Source organism: Ochotona princeps, chromosome 1 (genome assembly GCF_030435755.1).
Source record: "Ochotona princeps isolate mOchPri1 chromosome 1, mOchPri1.hap1, whole genome shotgun sequence".
In the NCBI taxonomy this organism is placed as follows: Eukaryota; Metazoa; Chordata; class Mammalia; order Lagomorpha; family Ochotonidae; genus Ochotona; species Ochotona princeps.
The window spans coordinates 160,074,659-160,096,166 of record NC_080832.1 but is presented as its reverse complement, the minus strand read 5'-3'; the positions used below and the strand labels follow the sequence as shown (position 1 = coordinate 160,096,166).

General features: G+C 39.8%; 1 long non-coding RNA gene across 1 annotated transcript; it reads right to left on the bottom strand.

Moving 5' to 3' along the window:
• Window positions 1-16,921: 16,921 nt before the first annotated feature.
• LOC131481895 (uncharacterized) lies at window positions 16,922-20,910 on the bottom strand. Its single transcript, XR_009246630.1, has 3 exons — window positions 20,765-20,910; window positions 19,205-19,355; window positions 16,922-17,010 (listed from the first exon to the last, which is right to left on the bottom strand). It is a non-coding gene; the product is annotated as an uncharacterized LOC131481895 (long non-coding RNA).
• Window positions 20,911-21,508: the final 598 nt, after the last annotated feature.

Here is a 21,508-nt window from a genome sequence, read left to right as displayed (position 1 = left end):
AAAGGAATAAAGACTACTTCCTGCAATGCAGAATGGCCTGCTGCGATGCAGCTCCACACATGTAAAGTACACAGCACACTCATCTGGATATGATCAGTAAATAAATACAAATCACTTTCATATTGAAAACAGTCTTCAAAAAAATTCATGGAAGGATGCATACAGTGAAAAATATGTGTTAGTATCCAATTTTAATGCTAAAATAAACTTGTAGTAATGTATTATAATATGTCTAAACAGGGTCTAGTTTGAAACACAGAGAAGAATAGGGTATTAGCAGCTGGCCCTGTAATGTCGTAAGCTAAGCTTCCACCTGCAGCATCAGCCTCCCATATGGGCATCAGTTTGTGTCCTGGCTGCTTCACTTCTCATCCAGATCCTTACTTACAGCCTGGGAAAGCAACAGAGGTTATCTCAAATCCTTGGGCCCCTGCACCCACGTGGGAGACATGAGAGAAGCTCCTGGCCCCTGGTTTTGAATCAACAGCTCCAAACACTGTTGTTATATAGGGAATGATGAAAACTATCTCTCTCTTTCTCTCCTTCTTGCTATAACTTTACCTTCCAAATAAAAAGAAAAATAAATCTTTAAAAGTGTAGGTCATGAGTTTGCAAAGAGTCCCTATGCAGAGCTATGGGAGTTCTTCTAAAATAGAAGACAAACGTAAAATTTATGGTTAAGTTTGAGCAGAAAAATGATGAAATCGATAAGACGTAAATAAAAGTTGAAGGTGATACATTTGCCCTAATGAAATCAACAGTGTGTAAAATGGATTGCTCATCTGGGGAATGGACATGAAAGCTGAAGCCACAGCAACAGCTCATCTTCATCAATTTGCAAGAAAAAAAACCAATGTTTTCATGCCATAAACTCAGAGGACTGCGGAAATAATAGTCAGTATCAGCTACAGACGATAGTATTGCTTTCAAGGGAAAAATTCAACAAACAAGATCAAAATCCTAGAACAGTTCCTAAAAGAAGTGTGTTATGGGATGAGCTAGTGGTTTAGCAATGAGAGCCTAAAGACCAAACCTCCCGAAAACAATGGCTATCAAGTAGTATTCCATTTCTCTGTTTTATCTAAGGATGGTGGGTTATTCTTAAAATACAATGTTGGGTGTACATAGCAGCCTTCTTTACAAACTCTTGGGCATTCTACAAAAGATTTTCAAATGTACAAATAAAAATAATTTAAAGATAATTCCAACGTTCCCACACCTTTTAGAAGCCCTTGGACTATTCAAAAGCCTTTCTATTTTGAGCCCCACCATGAACTGTTTGCCTTCACTGTCTTGAAAAACTTCAAAAGTGTCTCTTGCTACCCAACAGCGCCCTTACCTAGGTTTAAGTCGCGATGCCTAAATACACTGTGCTACTGCACTCCGGAAGCCAATCGCTTCATTCGAAAGACAAAGACTAAAATAGTTCATCTTCTGATTTGGTTCGAGTATAATGTTTTCAGATATTGTAACATGGTGTTCAGGAAATATCAAGTATTTAATTTTTTAAAAACTCATTTTTAATCAAATAAGGATTTCCTGTTTTTTCCTGTTTTGCATCATTTGCTTATTTTTGCTCATATTCGTTTGAATTTCTTTTATTGCTGCTTTCTTTCCTTCTGTTGCCAGTCCTCCGTTTCTAAACAGTTGTGTTGGTTTCTTTCATTTGTTAGTTCATCAGTTTTTCGCCTCCACATGCCTCTCAGGGTTATCTTCTCCGAGGAACATAAAAGCAGACCCATCTCTAACTTTGCTCAGATTCTCTGCTGGAAGCATGGGCAAACATTCATGAAACAATCCTATATATGTGTAGAAATAGTACTGTGGCAAGAGTTAACAAAAGAAAGGCAAGCTTATTCTGGGAACACAGAATCAGGAACATTATCCTAGTCCAGGTGTTAACAGAAGCTGTCTGATTAAGAGAGACACATGCATGCTGAAGGATTGGAATTCACCAGATGAATATTAGCAATGTCAGACACAGGGTCGTTTTTCTCCACCCTTTCGCCTTAATTGGCTTATGTTGTTTGCAGGTTGATTACCAGGAGAAACTACACAACTCACTCAAGATTTCTGCTTGCCCTCTCATGGTAAACGTGACTGTTGAGCAAGCTTGGAGCAGAGTCCAAGGTGTTGTTGACATCTTCTGGCTGTCAGTACTACCTCCATACCTCTCTCACCTCTGCAATCTCAGCTGTGCAGATTTACAGACAATCCCCTAATCCTGGGAGCTTTAAAGCTTTGAAAAATTAAAATAGCAGATAGATGATATATATCCCATCAAATGTAGAATATTAATCTTCTGAAACTTTGTTTAGAATTCTGTCTTTTTAAAATTTTCCTTAGCTTATATAAGTATGCATATATGTAATCACTGACACTGGTGTGAGGTGCCTCAGTTGTGTGGTTTCTCCTGTGTGACCTCTGCTGCCAACAGCCCTGAGGAAGAAATGATGACAATGTCTCCTCCATCTCTCTTGACCAGCATGATGCATTGCAGAAGTCTTCAGGTCACAGTGGAAAACAAAACAAACAAAAAAAACACAAATTGACTGCATCTTTTCTTGTTGCCCAAGAGCTGCAAAACAATTGAGAAATTTGTTTTGGGTGGAACGCTAGCATTCCATCTTCCATTCCCAGCCTCATTCCACCCAGTCGACACCTCTTCACTGACGACAGATGGATGCCCGTGTGAAAGCTCTGAGACAGAGCACCAAAAGGGTGGCATGGATTTTCTGGTTCTTCAGACTTCTGATTAGGACCAGAGCCAGCAATTACACACAGTCAGCCTTATTCTCATAAAAACAGAGGAAGCAGGATCCCCTTGGGCTGCAAGAATAACTCCTCTCTCCCTCACTTCTAATGAGGAAGGCCCAGCAGCTTATTTAAAAGGTCAGTGTCCAGGGCATGTCAGGACAAGGAAGAGCAGCGAGTTGTTCATCATTTTTCTTCTGTATTCTCTCATCACTGGGACAAGGCTTCAAGCTGACAAGGAGCTGGCAGAAGGGGCACAGCTAGTCTACAAGAAGGAACATGGTCCCACCAGAATAAAGCAGTCACATCAGTCATTTCTTCAATGTGTCTGGTGTGACTGAAATTGTTGCAGATTCCGAGGAAAAATGGAAAGCCAAGTACAAACAGAACTTGCCTTGCTTAAATATGTAGTCAAGTGACTAAAGTACGAACTACACCATGAAAATGTGAAACAAAGGAAGCTGAAGTCTGCACAAGAACTGGACTGTAAACTGAGAAGGAAAAGTGGAGCAGACAGGAAACCAGGACGCAAACGGGAAGACAAGCAGGTTTATGATGCAAAGCCGCTGGTACAGTCATATTCGAGAAGAGGGCAGTTCATGATGAAAAGATCCACAGAGACTTTCAAGACTTGGAAAGGCCCTAGTATTGACAAATGAACTCATTTCTATATCCTGTACTTTATTCAAAAATAATCATAACTCTTATTGTGTGAATTATACGTGGAACAGATTGAGTTGAGAAGAAGGATGCCAAAAGGAGAGTTGGCTCTAGATTAGGAATCAAGTGATGTGGGCCTGAACCATGGGAGAAACAATGGAGAAAATTTGAAATAGGCATATTCCAAAACTATTTAAAAAATCCATGTCATTGGGATGGGGAGGGAGGATGGAGGGAAACATCATGGAACAGCGAGTTAAGCCACTGTCCGTGTTCCTGTGTCTCATGTGGGTGCTGGTTGAAGTTTGTGGTTCTCTACTTCTTATCAAGCTCCGTGCTAATGTTTCTGGAGAAGTAGAAAAAGATGGCCAAGGTACTTGGGCCTCTGCTGCCCACATGGGAGACACAAATTGAGTTCCAGGTCACTGACCTTCTACTGGACTACCAATTGTGGTCATTTGGGGAGTGAATCAGCAGACGGGTAAAGAGAGAGAGAGAGAAAGAGAGAGAGAGAAAGGGAGAGAGAATGTGTTTGCCTCTCTTTGTAAATCTGGTTTTAAAACACTAATTCTTCAAAATGCAGATTCATTATCATTTGTTAGTTGCTTGCTCATAGGAGAAGTCAAGGAAGAAGTTACATGGGTACTCCTGAGCTCCTGTCTAAAGCAAAATCCTAAAAAGTAACAGTATTATTTTATTTACTGTTTGCACAGAAAATTTAAAAAGAACATTAGAATTTGAAGCAAAATAATTTGATTTTCCCGTAGTTGGTTTGAGATTTGTACTTTCACTATATAGACTCAGAGCAACAATATAAAGATGATAAAATGTGGATTTACCAATAAAAAGGATATTCTTCCAAAATGAAAACTAAAGAAGAGATAAAAACTTAAAAAAATTCAAGAGGAGGTTGGAGTTCGAAGGTAACGCTGAATGTGAATATAGATGGAAAAAAGAAAATACAGCTGAAGGCTAAAACGGAAAATAGAAATTGATTGCTAATTGATGTGGAGTACAAGAACTAATTTTGATGTCTCTTCAGTTATATTTTCATTGTTTGCTAATCAAATAGCACACTTCCTTATTGAATAACTAAAAAAACACAGGAATGTTCTAAAACACACCTGCTTACCTTCAATTAGAACAAGTAGGTCTTTCAGAATTATCTCCCCAAATTTTATTATTCAACATATGTTTATTTTGACATGTATTTTTTACAGCATGTTGCATTATGATAAATCAAATTTTATTATAAATGTGTATTAGTCTAGATCACTTTATTTCAAATGATTTTTAAGTGAATAGCAAATGGAATCATTTAATTCTTCCAAATTATATTATTATATTATTCTTCAGAGTAGGAGTTTCAAATGGATGGCCCACCATCCCAGAGTTCATGGAAGCCATTGTGAAACAAAATATTTAAGTGTAAATTATGTCCATGCATTATTTTAGCATTTCTGTTGTAGAAAAATATGGAAGCATTGCATTTTGTTCTGCCCTGTGTTTTTCTACATAAGGTGAAAGCTTTGAAAACACAATTGAAATGGATGATCTTTCGTACCTTGCAAATAACTTACACAATCTAGCTTAAAAAAAAAAAAAAACAATGTACTTGTGACTAAACATCTAATCTATGAAAAACTTAGTAAGTAAGGATATATGCAATTCATTAGCAAGTGATTGGCTGCATAAAGCAATTCAATTTCTTTTTTTATTAATTATTGCATTATGTGACAGTTTCATAGGCTCTGGGTATCCCCCCACCCCTCCCCACGTCCCTCCCCCCGGTGGATTCCTCCACCTTGATGCAGTATTACAGTTCAAATTCAATCACGATTCTTTCCTTGCAAACGTATACCAAGCATAGAGTCCAGCTATTTATTGTCCAGAGGGGTTGAACAGTTTCTTGGGGAGACCATTTCTGGTCCGAAGTTAGAGCTGGTAGAATATCATCCCAGTCAATTAAGAGTCCCAATATAACATCAACAGCAATTTGCAACATTATGGAATTGACATGGTTTTGAGTAACCAGTATGTTAAAAAAAAAAAGCAAGTTCTTAACCACAACCTCTGATTAGCTCATTGACATTTCAATTTTAGTTTATACACAGGACCGGCTGCTATATACCTTAAAATGGCTATATACCTTAAAATGGCTATAAAGTACCATTCAGCTGTCTCGTGTCTATTTCATTTTAGTATTTAGCCATTTGTTGTGTTGAAGTATAATTTTGCTGATCTTGGCAGATTTTAGGATAATCTAGACTGGCTTGTAACTCTAACAAGACATTTGTCGACAATTAAGGTGCAGAACAATTTGACATACAGCTTAAAGTTTTAAGATATTCCAACTTTCACTCTTCATTGTGTAAACTTGAACCTGAACAGAACTGGCATGTTGCAGGCTCCCAGATATCTCTGACCCCCTTCCAGGTTGATTCAGGATAAAAACTAGAACAAATTGCAGAAGAAAGAAACCAAAACTAGAGACTTACATGATGACAGATATAAAAATTATAGAGACATTCTACAACATCTACCGATAGGTGGTCACAAAGTTAAAATTCTGAGGAAGCAAGATTTCTACAAATCAAACTAACTTTGACAACGTGTGTGTGTGTGTGTGTGTGAGTGTGTGTGTGTGTGTGAGTGTGTGTGTGTAATAAGCTAAATGGAGCAGAGGGGGTGTGTGGCAGGCAAATGAATTCTCTCAGATGGAATCCCAAGTACCTGAGGTTGGGAGGAGCTTGGCTTGAATACAACAGTGCTTGGCTTAAATACATCAGTGCTAAACAAAGGGTTTGTGTTGCTAGTTTAGTTGAAATAAGAAAATCTATCATCTTTACTAATTTTATTTTTTCGAATGTTACCTTTATAGGTGTGCTATGTTCAAAGCAGCCTTTTCAAAAATGTGTATTTTATTTTTTACTTGACATAAAACTACATCTATTGGGGAGTATAATGTGGCATTCCAATTCATATATGAATTTATAATGATCAGATTTGGTAACTGGTATCCATCAATTCAAACATTTGTCATTCCTTTGTTCTAGAAATAGCTTTTGAAACAAAATTGATAAATTGTTGACAGCCAGAGCTGAGTTTATATTCCCACATTGTCAACTATCAGTTATGAACAATTATTTCAACTAATCTATAGTTTAATCTATTCAGCCATAAAATGGAACTATTACAAAGTTAACACACAGGACCTCGTCTTGTCAGTGTTAACAATAGCTAACATCCATCCATTAGTTTTGTTAGGTAAAGAAACTATGTGTATTTGGTTAATGATATGTTTTTATTTAGTTAAAAGACTACATTTGTTTAATAAATATGTTGCATGCTGAAGAAAAAAGTTTTCATTGCTTATATTAAGACAGTAGTATATGTTGTAGAAGTCACAAGTCTGTTATAACATTGTTTTATAGGGTGTGAATAAAGGGAAAAATGAGTTGATATAAACTTGCTTAAACTTAGTCATTTGACAGAATCACAGAGAAGACAAAGAGAGGCACAGGGTGGGGAGAGAAGGAAGGAGAGAGAAAGACAGAAAGAATCTTTCGCTTGTTAATATACTTGTAAAATGACCATGATGACTGGGGTTAAGTCACGCTGAAGCCAGGAGCCTGAAACTCCATCTGAATCTACCAGCATAACAGGCAGCTACTTAACTCATGATACCACAACAGTTTCCAATCCTGGATCTTCTTGTCTTATAAAAAATCACTTTTCAAATTCAGTTGCATAAGAGTGAATAGTCATGCAACTCAGCTTGATCGTATGTAGAGACATCATCAATCTATCAAGCACACTGTTTTCCTTTATTGGATTTGTGTTTGTAGATGACAAATTAAGACAAATCTAAAAGCTTAAGATAACGGAATGGTAACTCCTCAGATTGTGTGTGTGTCAGGGGTCCTGGAAGGATTTAGATAGCTCTTTGCTCTGTGTATGCCACAGCTGAAGTCAAGAATTCTGCCAGAACCAGTGGTCTTTGATGCCCAGCATTCTCCTCCAAGCTCATTTGTTAGTCATTGGCACACATTGACACTTGTCACAAATTGGCAACTTCTTTTATGAAAGTTAGCAAAAGAAACTTTCCCTAATGGCCACAAAGGAGTAAGACATAGCGAACAAAATACTTGCTGGGAGGCAAAAGCCCTGGCCACATGCACCAGGGAGCAGAAATCTTAAGAGCCCCTTGATTGCATTTGCCAACTCCTGATGGTGTTTTTTACAAATAATGTTTTCTTGAGATCGCACAAGGCAATCATCAATGTTACAATGAACCAGATACGCCAGATTTAGCAGCACAAAACCACCTTCCATCCATCGCACGGAGGTCAAGGGAGAACCACTACAAACAATGCTAAGTGAGAGGATGCATGCATTAGACCAAGACGTGTACAAAACCGAAAATCACATCCCCAGCCAGGACACTCAGCTTGGGGAATGAAACAACACCTTCATCCCAGCATGCACCACTTGCTTCAGCTGAGTAAAATCCAATGTCTTGTGTGGAAGTTCTGCTCACTGCAGAGGTATCTGAACTTGGAGCCAGAGCTATACCTACTGCTGTGTGGTTCTGTTATCTTGGTCAAGATGCTATGCTTAAGGAAGAATTCCCTCACATGGAGGAGGGAAATAGGACTGCCATTTGTATTTTTTTGCAAATTAGGTAACATACAAACCTCCAGCAACTGCAAAGCACTATAAACATGTATTGTGATGTAACTTGTCATTCTAAGTAGTAGACAACCATATGAAATGATCATTTCATAGGTAGAAACAGTTGAGTATTAGCAATTCCATATGGCTCAATGTATCAATAACATTCCATTTTGACATCTTTCATTCCCAGGGAGTATTAATAAATGATCCTTTGCAAATTTGTCCCCAATGGCCTTTTGTAATAGCAGAAGTCATGTAAAAAGTTTAGGAACTTAATATTTTGTCCTACTCAGAAGGAAATATCTTCCAGGAATAGAAGAGAAAATGATTTGCCTTCTGGGTTTTTTTTAATGATAACCATACACTCTTAAGCAATATTGAAAGATCATTCCAAAAAAAACCCTAAGTCATCTAATGAATAATTAAAATTAATCTTGTGTTTATAGTTTTTGAAAAACTAAAATTTTATACCCACAAACCATGCCAATTTGTTATTTTCCCCAGGCCTTCTTTTGTTAGGATGTGGTTTCTAGAAATAAGACATCTGTTTATGAGCATCATTGGTTGAACACTGGAATTACAAGGTTTCCACAGTTAGTGAATAATTGTAGGAAGACATAAAGAAATAGGGCCCTAGACATATGCAATTCAGAGAAAGTGCAGAAACTCCCTAACTGATATAACCCTACTGGTCACTTTTTGCTTTTCTTGCTTGCCCTTATGGATCCGTCCAACCAAAGTCTTGCAGAATTCCCCAGTGTTTTCCTCTAGTAACTTGATAATAACAGGCCACAGATTTAGATCCTTGGTCCCTCATCAGTTTATTTTTCTATAAGGTGTAAGTGTATACAGCTGCATGCAGAGACCCAATTTTTCCAGCTCCAATCATTGAAGAGACTGTCCTTTATCCAGGAGTTGATTTTTAGCTCATTTGTCAAGAATGAGTTGATTTCAGTTGCATGAATTAATGCATTCATTGATGAATATTTAGAATTATTCTCCCAACATGTTCTCAGTGGCTCTTCAAATCTCACATAAGTGCAGTGCACATTCCCAGGGGAGGGAAAGGTCCTCTAAGAGACCATTGTGTTTCTATAAGGGGCTGTTCAACAGCGGTCATGCAACACCCTCAACAGGCTGATGATTAAAAAAAAAAAAAAACAGAATATGGAAATGTCAGGAAGATCAGTGAACCATACTTCTTGGGTGTGATCTTCAGAGTAGTCAATAGAATGAAAGATACATCACCTGGGTCAAGACAAGTATCCCTGAATGGCAGGAAATACAATTAGGGCTACTGAAAAACGCCCAATCAGACAGAACAGAATGCAGATGCCAGAGTCATCATTACAGTGTGACCCTCCATCAGCCATCCGGCTGGAGTGACAGCATGGCTGCTGTGCTCGGGACAGAGACTGCAAGAGCAAGCTTCTTCCCACTGTATTGTGGGGGATCTCAGGTTCCGTCTCATAGTGACATTTTTTCTTCATCATAGATATTTGCTATGGTTTATATGCCAAAGAAAAAGATTCATGTCTCAGGGCTGCAGGCAGGGCTTTGAACTGGATTTTACTTTTTTAAAATTTAATTTAAGATTTATTTAGTTTACTGGAAAGGCAGATGTACAGAGAGGAAGATCTTCCGTTTGATGATTCACTCCCCAAGTGGCCACAACAGCTGGTGCTGTGCCAATCCAAAGCCAGGAGCCAGGAACTTCTTTCCAGGTCTCCCACGCGGGTGCAGGGTCCCAAAGCTTTGGGCCATCTTCAACTGCTTTCCCAGGCCACAAGCAGGGAGCTGGATGGGAAGTGGAGCTGCCGGGATTAGAACTGGTGCTCACGTGGGATCCCTGCATGTTCAAGGCAAGGACCTTAACCATTACGCTATTGCGCTGGGCCCTTTAACTGGATTTTAAATGAAGATTTCTATCCTCCATTTTATAGTTACCTTTATTCATTCTTGTGTCTGGGGCACATTCAATGCTGAGAAGCAAGTGGACAAGGACGCCCTAGATTGGCATGAAAACTTATGAAGAAAATAAGGAGTGTGGGAAAAAACAGGCCTCTTGTAGATGATTGGCTGCACAGAGAGCCACCAAGCTCTTCTTTCTAGTGTTCCCTAGAGGCAGAGCCACAGGCATCCACAGAAATGCCAGTGCTCCAAAGCCGGAGCCAGGTGCCTGTTCAATCGGTCAGATCCAAGTCTCAGAAACTGAACAACTAAAGTATCTATAGCAGGTATCTATCTCTGAATGTTCATCTTGACTTTGCCCTTGATTCAGCCATGGCTGGACAAAAGCAGGTTTAGGTCAGAGCTAGTAGAGAAGAAGATTGGCAGATGTTAGCTCTTTGAGCGATCAGTGGAAGAGGAGAAGGCATGCAGACTTCTGAGAATCTGGATGCCCCAGATTTGATGGTAGAACTTGTCCTAAGCAAGTTTTGCGCCTACCAGCTTTCATCACTTGATTCAACAGCTGTTTTCTAGAGTTCTTGCATTCCACAGCTAGCACGGCTGAGCTGCCAGGAAAAATGACAAACTATTTATCTAGAATTTTCAACATTTCTAGTTAGAGGTGATTTATGCCACCACCAAAGACACATAAATTGAGAATTACAACAACTATTTTACAACCACAACACTGTCTCATGTCCCCTAGAGAAAGCGTTATTAAACTTGACTACCAAGTATACAATATCTTTAGCAGTACAAACTCTAATTCCTGTTTGGACAGAGTTTGATGGGGGAAAAGTAGGATCCCAGACTGAAAACAATGTTCTAGAATTAGAGGGTGATGAACTGCAATGGAAAGGGCCTAGCGCAGTAGCCTAGTGGCTAAGTTCTCATATGGCTGCCAGTTTGTGTCATGACAGCCTATTGAGCTCCCTGCTTGTGGTCTGGGAAGCAGCCAAGGATGGCCCAAAGCCTTGGGATCCTGCACCCATATGGGAGATCCAGAAGAAGCTCCTGGCTCCTGGCTTTGGATCAGCTCAGCTCAGGCCATCAGGCGGAAGATCTTGCTGTCTCTTCTCCTCTCTGTATATCTGATTTTCCAATAAAAATAAATAAATCTTCAAAAAATATTTTTTGTTACTTGTCTGAGCTTTGTACTTTATCTCAATTAAGATTAGTTTAACATTTTGCATTTTGTGACATCTGGTTTTATGCTTTTCACAATTTCATATCTTCCTCCATTTAACTTAGTCCCACTGCTTGGAACCCTCAGTATTTTCACTTATGCTCCAATGCCTTGCCTTCCTCTCTGTTTGGTTCATATTTCCTCGGTGATGTTTTTTATGTAAGTGATGTGTGTGTGTGTGTGTGTGTGTGTGTGTATACTCCACAAGAGAACTCAATTATTTTCCACATTACAGTAACATTACAGGTTTAATAAAATAATTATGAAAAAGTATATGAGGTCTTTAGTACAATAAAGAAAAATCATGCTGTAATTGGCTTTCATATCACAGTAGCTAACTAATATTCACCTGGTTTATATGTCCAAGACTCCGGGACAATTAGTGGAGAAGCATCATAGAACATATTTGTCATGAAGTGAATATTCCAATTACCATCAATGTTTTACAGTGAATTTGCAAAAGCTGAGAAAGATTAGGCAATATGTACAAGGTCACAAAGATAGTTAGGGTAGAACACAGGTTGGACTAAACGGTTTTGTCTCACCTAGACTTAAATCTGCACTGGGCGTATCGAATGTCTCCTTGAGCCTGGCACGACACTGGCAAGGAGCATAAGCCATAAGAAAGCTTGTAAGTGATCCATAACTGGTGAATTATCAAGGCCACTTGAGCAAGGATCTCAGAGCATGCCCCACATTGCAGACCTGGGATGGGTGGGAGACTGGGTGGGGCTTCTCCCTCAATATTCCCTTTACCTTAGAAATATGAATAAAATTAAAAAAAAAAGAAAGCTTGCAAGTGAGTGAAACTCAGAGGGTCCCACTGAGTTCATCTGTTCTCCTTTGCCATAGTGTTATCTTTAACGGTGATGTTAGCTGTTGCTGTTTGTTGCAACATTTAACCAATAGCCATATGTGTAAAAATCTAGAATCGATTCATTCAGTGTATGATTTTCTTCTCAGTTTTCTTCTCGTGTGTCCCAGCATCTCAGCTGTAGTCATTGCACAGAATATCGACAACCGCAGGAAGACTCAGCTTTGCCCTGAGGAGCTCAGCCAGTTCCCATCAGACACGAAGGAACCAACATTCACCAGCAGTCCATGAATTTCAACCCACCACTGAAGTCCTCACCAAAGACCATGTCTTCCTCACCTGGGATATGCTCAGAGCAGCATTCCTAACCATTGAACGGTCACAGATACTCCAGGGACACCTTACTAAAGCTGTAGCAGATGGCATATAGCTTTATACAGGTTCTGGAAATGAATACTAAGCAGGCCGATGAAGACTTGCAAGAGCTTTTCTAGAAAACAGGACAATCTTCACATGCTTGGCACATGTTATCCAAACGTAGATTATGAACGGATGCTTCTTTTGACCCTCTGCTGAGTATAAGTCTTAGAGCCATTGTCTGGCTATTGCGTTGCTTGGAAGATAATGTTTCATGGTAAATAAACAATGGCTCTAGAGACTAGTTATCTTGAGAAATACTTGAATAGATCCAGGAAATGAATACAACAATCCAATCCGTCAAAGTACCAAGCAAGGGTTTTCTTTTGTTTGATGAGAGGAGTGAGTGGGGAGGGAAAAGTGTTGTCATTGGCCTTGAGTTTTTTGTTGCTGAGTAAGGGGAAAGAAATGGAAAATGAGGTTCTTCCAATTTCAAACTGTTACAATATGGTTACTCACATGCCCTACAGAGAGTTCCTGAAGGCGCGAATCCAGTCACAAACCAGTACACATCAGCATTTTGCATAAAAGGAAAACATCCATATGTGACTCGCGCCACAGTGAAATCAATACAGAAACATTTCCAGAGACTTCCTGCAGCTTTTTTATGCACTTACAGCTAGTATCTCATACAAATCAAGTCTCCTGACTGTTTCATAAATCAACTGGAGATCTACAATCCTGAGACCTCCACCAGCTCCTTTATCATCGCCCAGAGTGCACCCTGAAGACATGAAATCACGTTTCTTTCCCCTGCTGGTTCTATCCGATTAGATGGTTTATCTCTCTGCTGGGTTTTTTGATGAGTTTGAAGACAGGGGTTAAATTCATATATTCTAGCTTTTCTAATACAGCCCCCTCCAATGCTTGCATAATGTCATGGAAAGAGCATCTGACCAACTTCAAAGCCTAAACGTTGCTCCCAGCTCTTTGGCTGGAGCTGAACTTGCTGTGGATAAAATCATACCCATCCACACAGTCATATTTGATTTTATTTATCACAAACTGTCTTCCTTACCTGTAGGAACACAATAATTACCAACGTAACTAAAAAAAAAAAATACACTGAAAAGCTTAGAAATATATTAAAAAATGATGTGTAAGCATCATCAGGAAATTCTGAATTTCATTGTTTTATTGGTTCAGTACGGCTAATTAAAAATTTAACTTAATTATTCAGAACAGAATGTTGAGGGACAAGGGGGGACTGAGAAGAGGAGGGAGCAAGAGAAAAAGAGGGAGGGAGAGAAAAATCTATTCTCTGATTCAAAGGAATTTTTTTAAAAGAAAATAGATATGATGTGTTTAAAAGAAAAGCATTAACGCTTACATGTGGCTGGAATGACATAATGAAGATATTATTTGATGGGGGAAAGAATAAATAGTTGACTCTTAATACCTTAGCAGCCATGATCAATAAAGAAAAACCTGAGTCAGCGTGACTCAGTTACTTTGTAGTTTCCAATTTAGCTTTGCCTTCCTCGTCTTATAGAACAAACTCTGATAACGATCAAGTTTATGATGGTGGTGCAATATTGTTACTATGCCTCAATTCTGTCTTCCGTTAACTGGATAGAATATTGGTAGCGTTCAGGCACACAGGGAAAGCCTGGTACACAAAAATGTTTGATTATATGAGGGACTTCAAAAAGCTTATGGATAAATAGTAATAAGAAAAATGTACACATTTTAAAAAACTGCTGTAACAACATACACCACCCTTTAATTTCCTTTTCCACAATTTTTTAAAAGATTTATTTGTTAGTATTAGAAAGGCAGATTTACAGAGAGAAGGAGAGACAGACAGTAGAATGTTCATGTGCTATTTCTCTCCCCAGATGACTGCAAGGGACAGAGATGTCAGGGGCTTCCCTAGGTCTCCCAGGTGGATGTAGGGTCCCAAGTCACTAGGCCAGCCTCCGCTGCTTTCTCGGGGCGGGGAGGGGGCTGGATGGAATCTGGAGTAGTCAGAACACAAACCAGAGCCCGTATGGGATCCTGGCACTTACAGATGGAGGATTAGCCAGTTAAGCCATGATGTCAACTACTTGCATACTCTTTTGAAACCATCTCATACTTAGTTCTTACTGATATTCTATGTAAGTGTGAAGTCCATAAAACATAGAAACTCTTTATTTAATTCAGATTTTCTTATAACTTAACCACACCTTAAATAGCATTTCTTAAATCCACCGATTTTCTGAAACTTATATGTAATGAATTATGTAATTGGCAAATATCTTACATGTGCACTTATTTTAGATAATGTTTAAATATATTAAAATGCAGACTCTTGAAAAAAAAAGATATGAAGTTACACAATGAGATTCTAGGAAACTCCCAGTTGTCACCAGCCTCCATCTTATTTTCAGGGCTAATTTTACTGCAACTTTGTCCATTAGCAGGTCTTTGATTGGCGTTTGGTCCAGCTGATTAGCTTTCTCCCCTATCACAGTGATTGGATTTGATTCCAGTTTCTGCTAGCCCACATCTATGAGACAAAAGTAATGTCTCAAGTGGTTACATCCCTTCCACCTACATGGGAAGCCATGTTTGAGTGCCTGGGTTCCGGCCGCAGACTGGATAAGTCTTGACCTCTATGGGCAACGCGTTAGTACACCAGAAGATGAGTGCTCTGGTTGTTGTTTAAATAAAGAAGTAAAGACATTTTGAAATACTATGAAATTCCCTGGATCAGCTGTCCCTCACTTAAATGGACTCTGTGGAAACTGGTGTGGCCATTTACTATGTAATCTGTCCTATCTTTCATGATCTCATAGCTATCGTGGACAAACATATGTTTCCTTATAAAGAAAATCTGTAAAGAACCGGTATTTCCCTTCTCCAAAATTCACATTTGAATGCATTTGTCCAAATGGGGTGAAGAGTCAGGATTTGGTGAATGAATGAACAAATTCATCAATGAAAGCCTGCCCTGGCAGCTCTAGGATACCACCTGTGCCTCAGACTCTGCCCTAACATCGTGTGCCCTCAGTGCCACCGTGACCTGGGCCAAGCCAATGAAGGAGAGGTTGAGAGACGGTGCACCTCTCAGCAGTCCCTGGAGAGTTCCCTCACTAAGTACTGCAGGGTCAGATTCTTACAGTGCAGGGGTTGGGCCTGAAGCTTGGCTCATAGCAGAAACAGTCTTTGAGGAGTACTAGCGGCCTCAAGTCTGAATGAGAATGAAGAGTCACATGGTGAGTTATTCTGGATGGTTGGGGTACAGAGCATGAGGCAAGAAGCACCGTGGGGCCAGAGAACAGGGATCTTCACTGACAAGCTCACAGAAGTGCTGCCAGCCCTGTCCCCAAACAGCAGGAGCACATGTATTTAGCATCCTCATGTTCCGATCTCCTGAGACTCTAGGGAGGGAGGCGAGAAGCTGTAGGAGAGAAATGAAACGGTGGCATTCTTGGCCTCGGCTGCCTAGCGTTCGCAGTAGTTCACCACAGCTGACTAATCTGGTCAGATATTTTGAAGCAAATAAAATATATAATTGTAAATGTCCCTCAAATGATATCTAAAGAGTAAAACAGAGCCAAAAATTTGGTTCACTTCACTACATTTCATTCCATCCAATACTCATATATCCAAAATGATTTTAACATGCAATGAATAGCAAAATTTTCTGGAATAGCAAAATATTCTGGTGCCATGGCATATCAGACTAAGCTTCTACCTGCAGGATCAGATCCTATATGGGCACTGCTTTGAGTCCTGAATGCTCTGCTTCCAATCTAGCTCCCTGTCTGTGGCGTTAAAAGGCAACAGAGGCTGGTCCAAGTCCTTGGGACCCTGCATCCATGTGGGAGACCTGAGAGAAGCTCCTGCTTTCAGACTGGCTCAGCTCAGGCTGTTGTGGACATTTGGAGAGTGAACCAGTGGGTGGAAGTTTCTCTCTCTCTCTCTCTGCCTTTACAATAAAAGTAAATATCCAGCAGCTACCTTACATTCTTTATTCATGTTACCTTTGAAATCTGGCACTTGATTTTCACTTAGAGGACATTTTATATACTATTCATACATGGGCTAATGGCTGTTTTCTTTGGCGATTCAAGGCTAGACAGTCATTTCAGTCCACACTTGGGAGTTTTTATGCTTTCCTGGACAGGTTGCCATGGGAGATGAGGACAGACAAATGGGATGAATCAGAGTTCCCTTCACAAGGTTCATCTTCCGCTGCAGAGTCAGAGAGGATGACTATGTTTGAGTGAAGAAAACTGGGAAGCTGGAGAGTCAACAGTAGACCTTGTAGTTGCATAGGGAAAGACAAGGAGGCATGGTTGGGTTGCAGCCGCAGTGATGGAGAGAAGGATGCACAGTCAGGAAGCCACATGAACAAGGCTGGGGTGACTGTCGTCTAAAGGGCTGGTGAATGAGAAAAAGCTGAGAACAGCCAGCAGAATTCTGCAGCTCACGACAGCATTAAGGCATGCACGGGCTTGGCAAAGGACTTACCATGATGAGCTCAGGTCAGGCATGTTGATTGTTGTCTGTGGTTTCTTCAAGTGAAGGTGTCCAGCATCTGTGTAACTGTGTATTCAAACACCTAAAGAGGGGCAGTATTGCAGAGGACAACAAACTGCTGCTCTGGGACAGAACACCCTGAAAATGTCTTTTGACCACTAGTGAAGCTGCCCAGATAGGATCAAATGCCCTTAGACAATGAAGACGCAGGATATGCGACTTAAAAAACAGGACGTCATCTCCAAGACTGGGCAAAGCATGTTTTAAAACCTCAGGAGGCAGTTTTAAGCTTGGATCATGGCATTTCTTTACTAGGAACTGCTTCTCTCCTCTCTCACAGGAAGTTTTTATTTATTCACTGCTTAGGCATCATGGGACATTATTCTACAACTCTTGAGGACAAACCCCTGTGTTGCTATCTCCAATCCCTACACTAGCTATGGGAACATCTCCTTATGTGTTCAATTTCTTCCCTGTAACATGAAGTCTGTAACTCTGCTTAGCTCCTAGAGTGTTGTAATGTTCAAAACGATTTCTGGAATACCCTAAGCATAGTGTGAACGTAACAAAAAACATGCTTTGCCCAGTCTTGGGGATGATGTCCTGTTTGAAGTTGCGTACCCTGTATCTTCATTGCCTAAATGCATTTGATCCTATCTGAATGCCAAATGATAGGAAAATGTCTGTTGCAGATTGATCCCAAATTTTGCATTGATTTGATTGGTTAGGGAGTACCTTCTTACACTCTACTTTTTATCCTCTAGGTATGGGCTACTACAATAGCCAACAGCCCGTCATAACTGTCAGCTCCTCGATGAATATACTTTCTTAAAAAAATACATTTTAGCAATGAATAATGATAAATAGTAACAGATCAAGGCAGGATTTTTATTTTTAAATTATTTCCTTACCTATTTTCCTTTCTTCTTCTGGAATCGAGTATTCATCTTTTACTCTTAGTTCTTGGGGAAATAAAAGAATTAATAAAAGAAAGCATGTGATTTGATTTGTCTTTTGCTCTGTTGTATTAAATACTCATTAAGTTCTATATAAACTATCCCAAGATAATTAAGTCAGCAGTTTAAAAAAGTCTAGGAACCATTCCAAGATACTGAGTTTTTAACTCCACAATGAGGTGGCATGTAGCACACACCAGGCTCTGTAAGCTGTAATCCAGGGAAGCCCGAACCTATCGCTCTGAGCAGGCCGGCATGTGGTCAAGACCACATGGGGCATGCCGGGAAGGGAGAGGACCGAGCGGAAGCCCTGGCTCTCTCAGGATGAACGTGCCTTCCCCACCAAGCTTAGGCCAGGGAGGACTGACTATTTCAGGCAGACAGACTCTATAACCATCCACAATGAAACAAAACTGCGTTAGGGTCTCTGCTTTCCGTGAACTGCTAGCTGAGTGAAGAGCTGGGTGACAACTTTGTCCACAACTGACTGTAAGACAATGCAGGTAGTGTGTAATATGCGGGGACGTCCTATTTTACAAGGGAAGAGGGAAAGTTAGCATTCCTCAGGAACACCAAGAAAGGCTCCACACAAGAAATATTCCACAGAATTCCAAAATTTTGCATTCTCAATGCTAAAGCAAAAGCTATGTCAAACTAGAGAAAGCAATGATTTTAGTATAATCACAAGCAATTTCTCTGTGTTATTGTATTAGGGATAAAACCTTGGGAAAGCCATCCTTTTTTTTAAGATTTATTTTCTTGTTATTGGAAAGTCAGATGTGCAGAGAGGATGAGAGACAGACAGGAAATATCTTCCTTCCATTGGTTCACTCCCCAAGGGGCCGCAACGGTCGGAGCTGAGCCAATCCAAAGCCAGGCACAAGGGGCCTCTTCAGGATCTCCTGTGTGGGTGCAGGGTTCCAAGGTTTTGGACCATCCTTGACTGCCTTCCCAGGCCTCAAGCAGGGAGTTGGATGGGAAGCAGGCCTGCCGGGATTGGAACCAGCGCCCATATGGTTTCCTGACGCATGCAGGTGAAGACCTTAACCACCTTGCTGGGCTCAAGCCATTCCTTTTATTTGCCCAGACATTCTGCAATGTTGGAGAATTCATCTGTTTCAGGTAAAGGAACCCCTCACATTTATTCTAATTAAGAAATCCTCATCGTTTTTGCGTGACAGAAAACTACACGAACAGTTCTTTGTCATCTTTCTTGAAAGTCAGAGAGGAGGAGAGCAGAAAGCGAGGAACAAGCTGTTTCTGAAAGAACACACAGATGGCACAGCTGTCGTGGCACAGAGAACGCAGATCGGTGTTGACTTGTGCACATGGAAGAGTGGGAGCAGAAAGAGTCGGAGTGCAGTGTTCTGATTTGGCCTTGGTTTGTCTTGACCACTTTGTTCTCTTGGTCTCAGGTCCTGGTCTCATGGCATACGTACCCAGTGCACCTCCTGCGGCAGCACTGTGACTCCTGTAGTCAAGAGAGAAAAAAAAAAAACTTTGGATGATCTTATTTGGCAAAGAATCTTGCTTAAATAACAGGCTGTTTTCACTGTAGGTAAGCCAGACAGCTGGCCCACGGTGGCCCACGGGGGGCAGTCATGCCTGGAATAGCATCGAAAGAGAGCACTTCATTTCATTCTGATAACTAGGCTCTATGACCACTCCAGACCCGTGACCTTGGGTGTGTGAATGCCTGAGAGGGTTCTTTCTCAAGTGATTTACCCCGTATCTGAAAAAGTTATGGAGTTTAGGTTTAGTATAAAAAGGGACACGGCTCTTGTCCTATTAGCATGCGCTGCAAAAGATGTTATTCCTCGTTTAACACAGCAAAGGCTGCAAGCAGTTCTGTGGACCAGAAACCAGAATTCCATGTTCTTTGTGAGGCCTGGGCCCTCTGAGCTTCATCTAGAAAACAGGAGGATGAACCAGCTGCTCCGTAGAACTCCAAGATGGAATATTTAGCTTTCGGATGACTTGGGTAGTTGCCAAATGTTGAAGCTCCAAATCTAGTAGGATTATCCTAAATGCCAGTTTCCGTAATTTAAGAGTCGTGAATATTATTCTTAATCTGCTTAATTTAGTAGCCTAATTTATAAAGCTAACCAATTGCTAATGACGACAGTAATGTTTTTGTAGGATTATGACAATAACTTGAATGAAGCGGTGCTAACTCAGGGTCTTAAACTTTTATGTAAACAGTTTGGTATGTCCTATCTACTCTGTGATCTGATAGACAACCTAATCCAATTACAACAAGAAATAGTTGGCTGCTTGAAATATGCATTTAGGAGCCTAAATCAGGGGTTTGGCTCCAAGACCGGATACATGAAGAATCAAGCACTAATATGAAGTTCCAAATATAGAAAAATTTTCACTAATAAGGTCTAATGCTTGGAAAGTAGGCCAGCATTTTTCCTAACAAGCTAAATAATTACATTAAAAGTCAGGATTAGAAACTTTAGACAAAAATTTAAATGCTACAGTTGTGAAGTATAAAAAGTGACATGAATAAATACTAAACAAGTATCACTTTGATTTTTATTTGATTTAATTATAAACTTATTGAGTACGCCATTTTTATATGTGTGTGATAATTTGAATAATGCCAAAGTGATTGTAGAACATTCTAACTTATAAGCATTAAAATTTCAGGTTTTAGCTATATGTTTTATTATTTTGTAGGGAACAAAATTATTCAAGCATGTAAACAATTTCATCTGTGGAAAACAGAAAAAAATAAATGTAAAGATAAAAATTAATTATTTCATCTCAGAAAAAAAGAATTCATGATTTTATTATGAGATGTAATTTTTTCATGATTTAAAAATATAAAAATGAAACAATTTTGACCCGGAATATTAAATCAATATGGCATACCATAGTTCAGCTCATGTAATGGAGACCATGGAGTACAGTACAGAATGTGGAATTTCTGACGGTAAACATTTGTATTTAAAATTCCAAAGGAGCTTTGATGATTTTCAGTTATTCATTTTTTTCTGAGTATCTGCTTTGTCATCTGTAAAATGGCTACATATATTACAGGATTGTTCAGCCCTCTCAATGAAACACTGTACCAGAAGACATAACCTAATATTGATACATAGATAGCATAGCTTAACTGAGAGAGAGGTTTTGGGGCTGGCATTGAGATGTAATGCCAGCATCTCATAGTGGCACAGTTCCTGTCTGGGTTGCTCCATTTCTTATCTAGCTCTCTGCTAACCCCCTGGGGAATGCAGCAGATGACTCATCTGGTTGGGCCGCTGCCATCCCAGTGGGAGATGTAGATGGAGTTCCTGGTTCCTGGGTTCTACTTAGTTCAACCCTGACCATGGCAGCCAACTGAACAGTGACCAGCAGATGGAAAATTTGTCTGTGTCTCTACTTCTGACAGTGTCACTCTGACTTTGAAACAAATAAATAAATGAGAGTAAGACTCTAGCAATAGCTGATATGTTTAAAATTTTTATTAATAATTATACATGGATTATTATCACTATTGTGGATTAGTGTGCTTATCTGTTTTATATACATATATGTTGTATGTACACACACGTAATGTGCTAATCAAAATGAAGCAATCAGCATTCTTCCTTCTTTGTGATTCAAGGGGTTTTT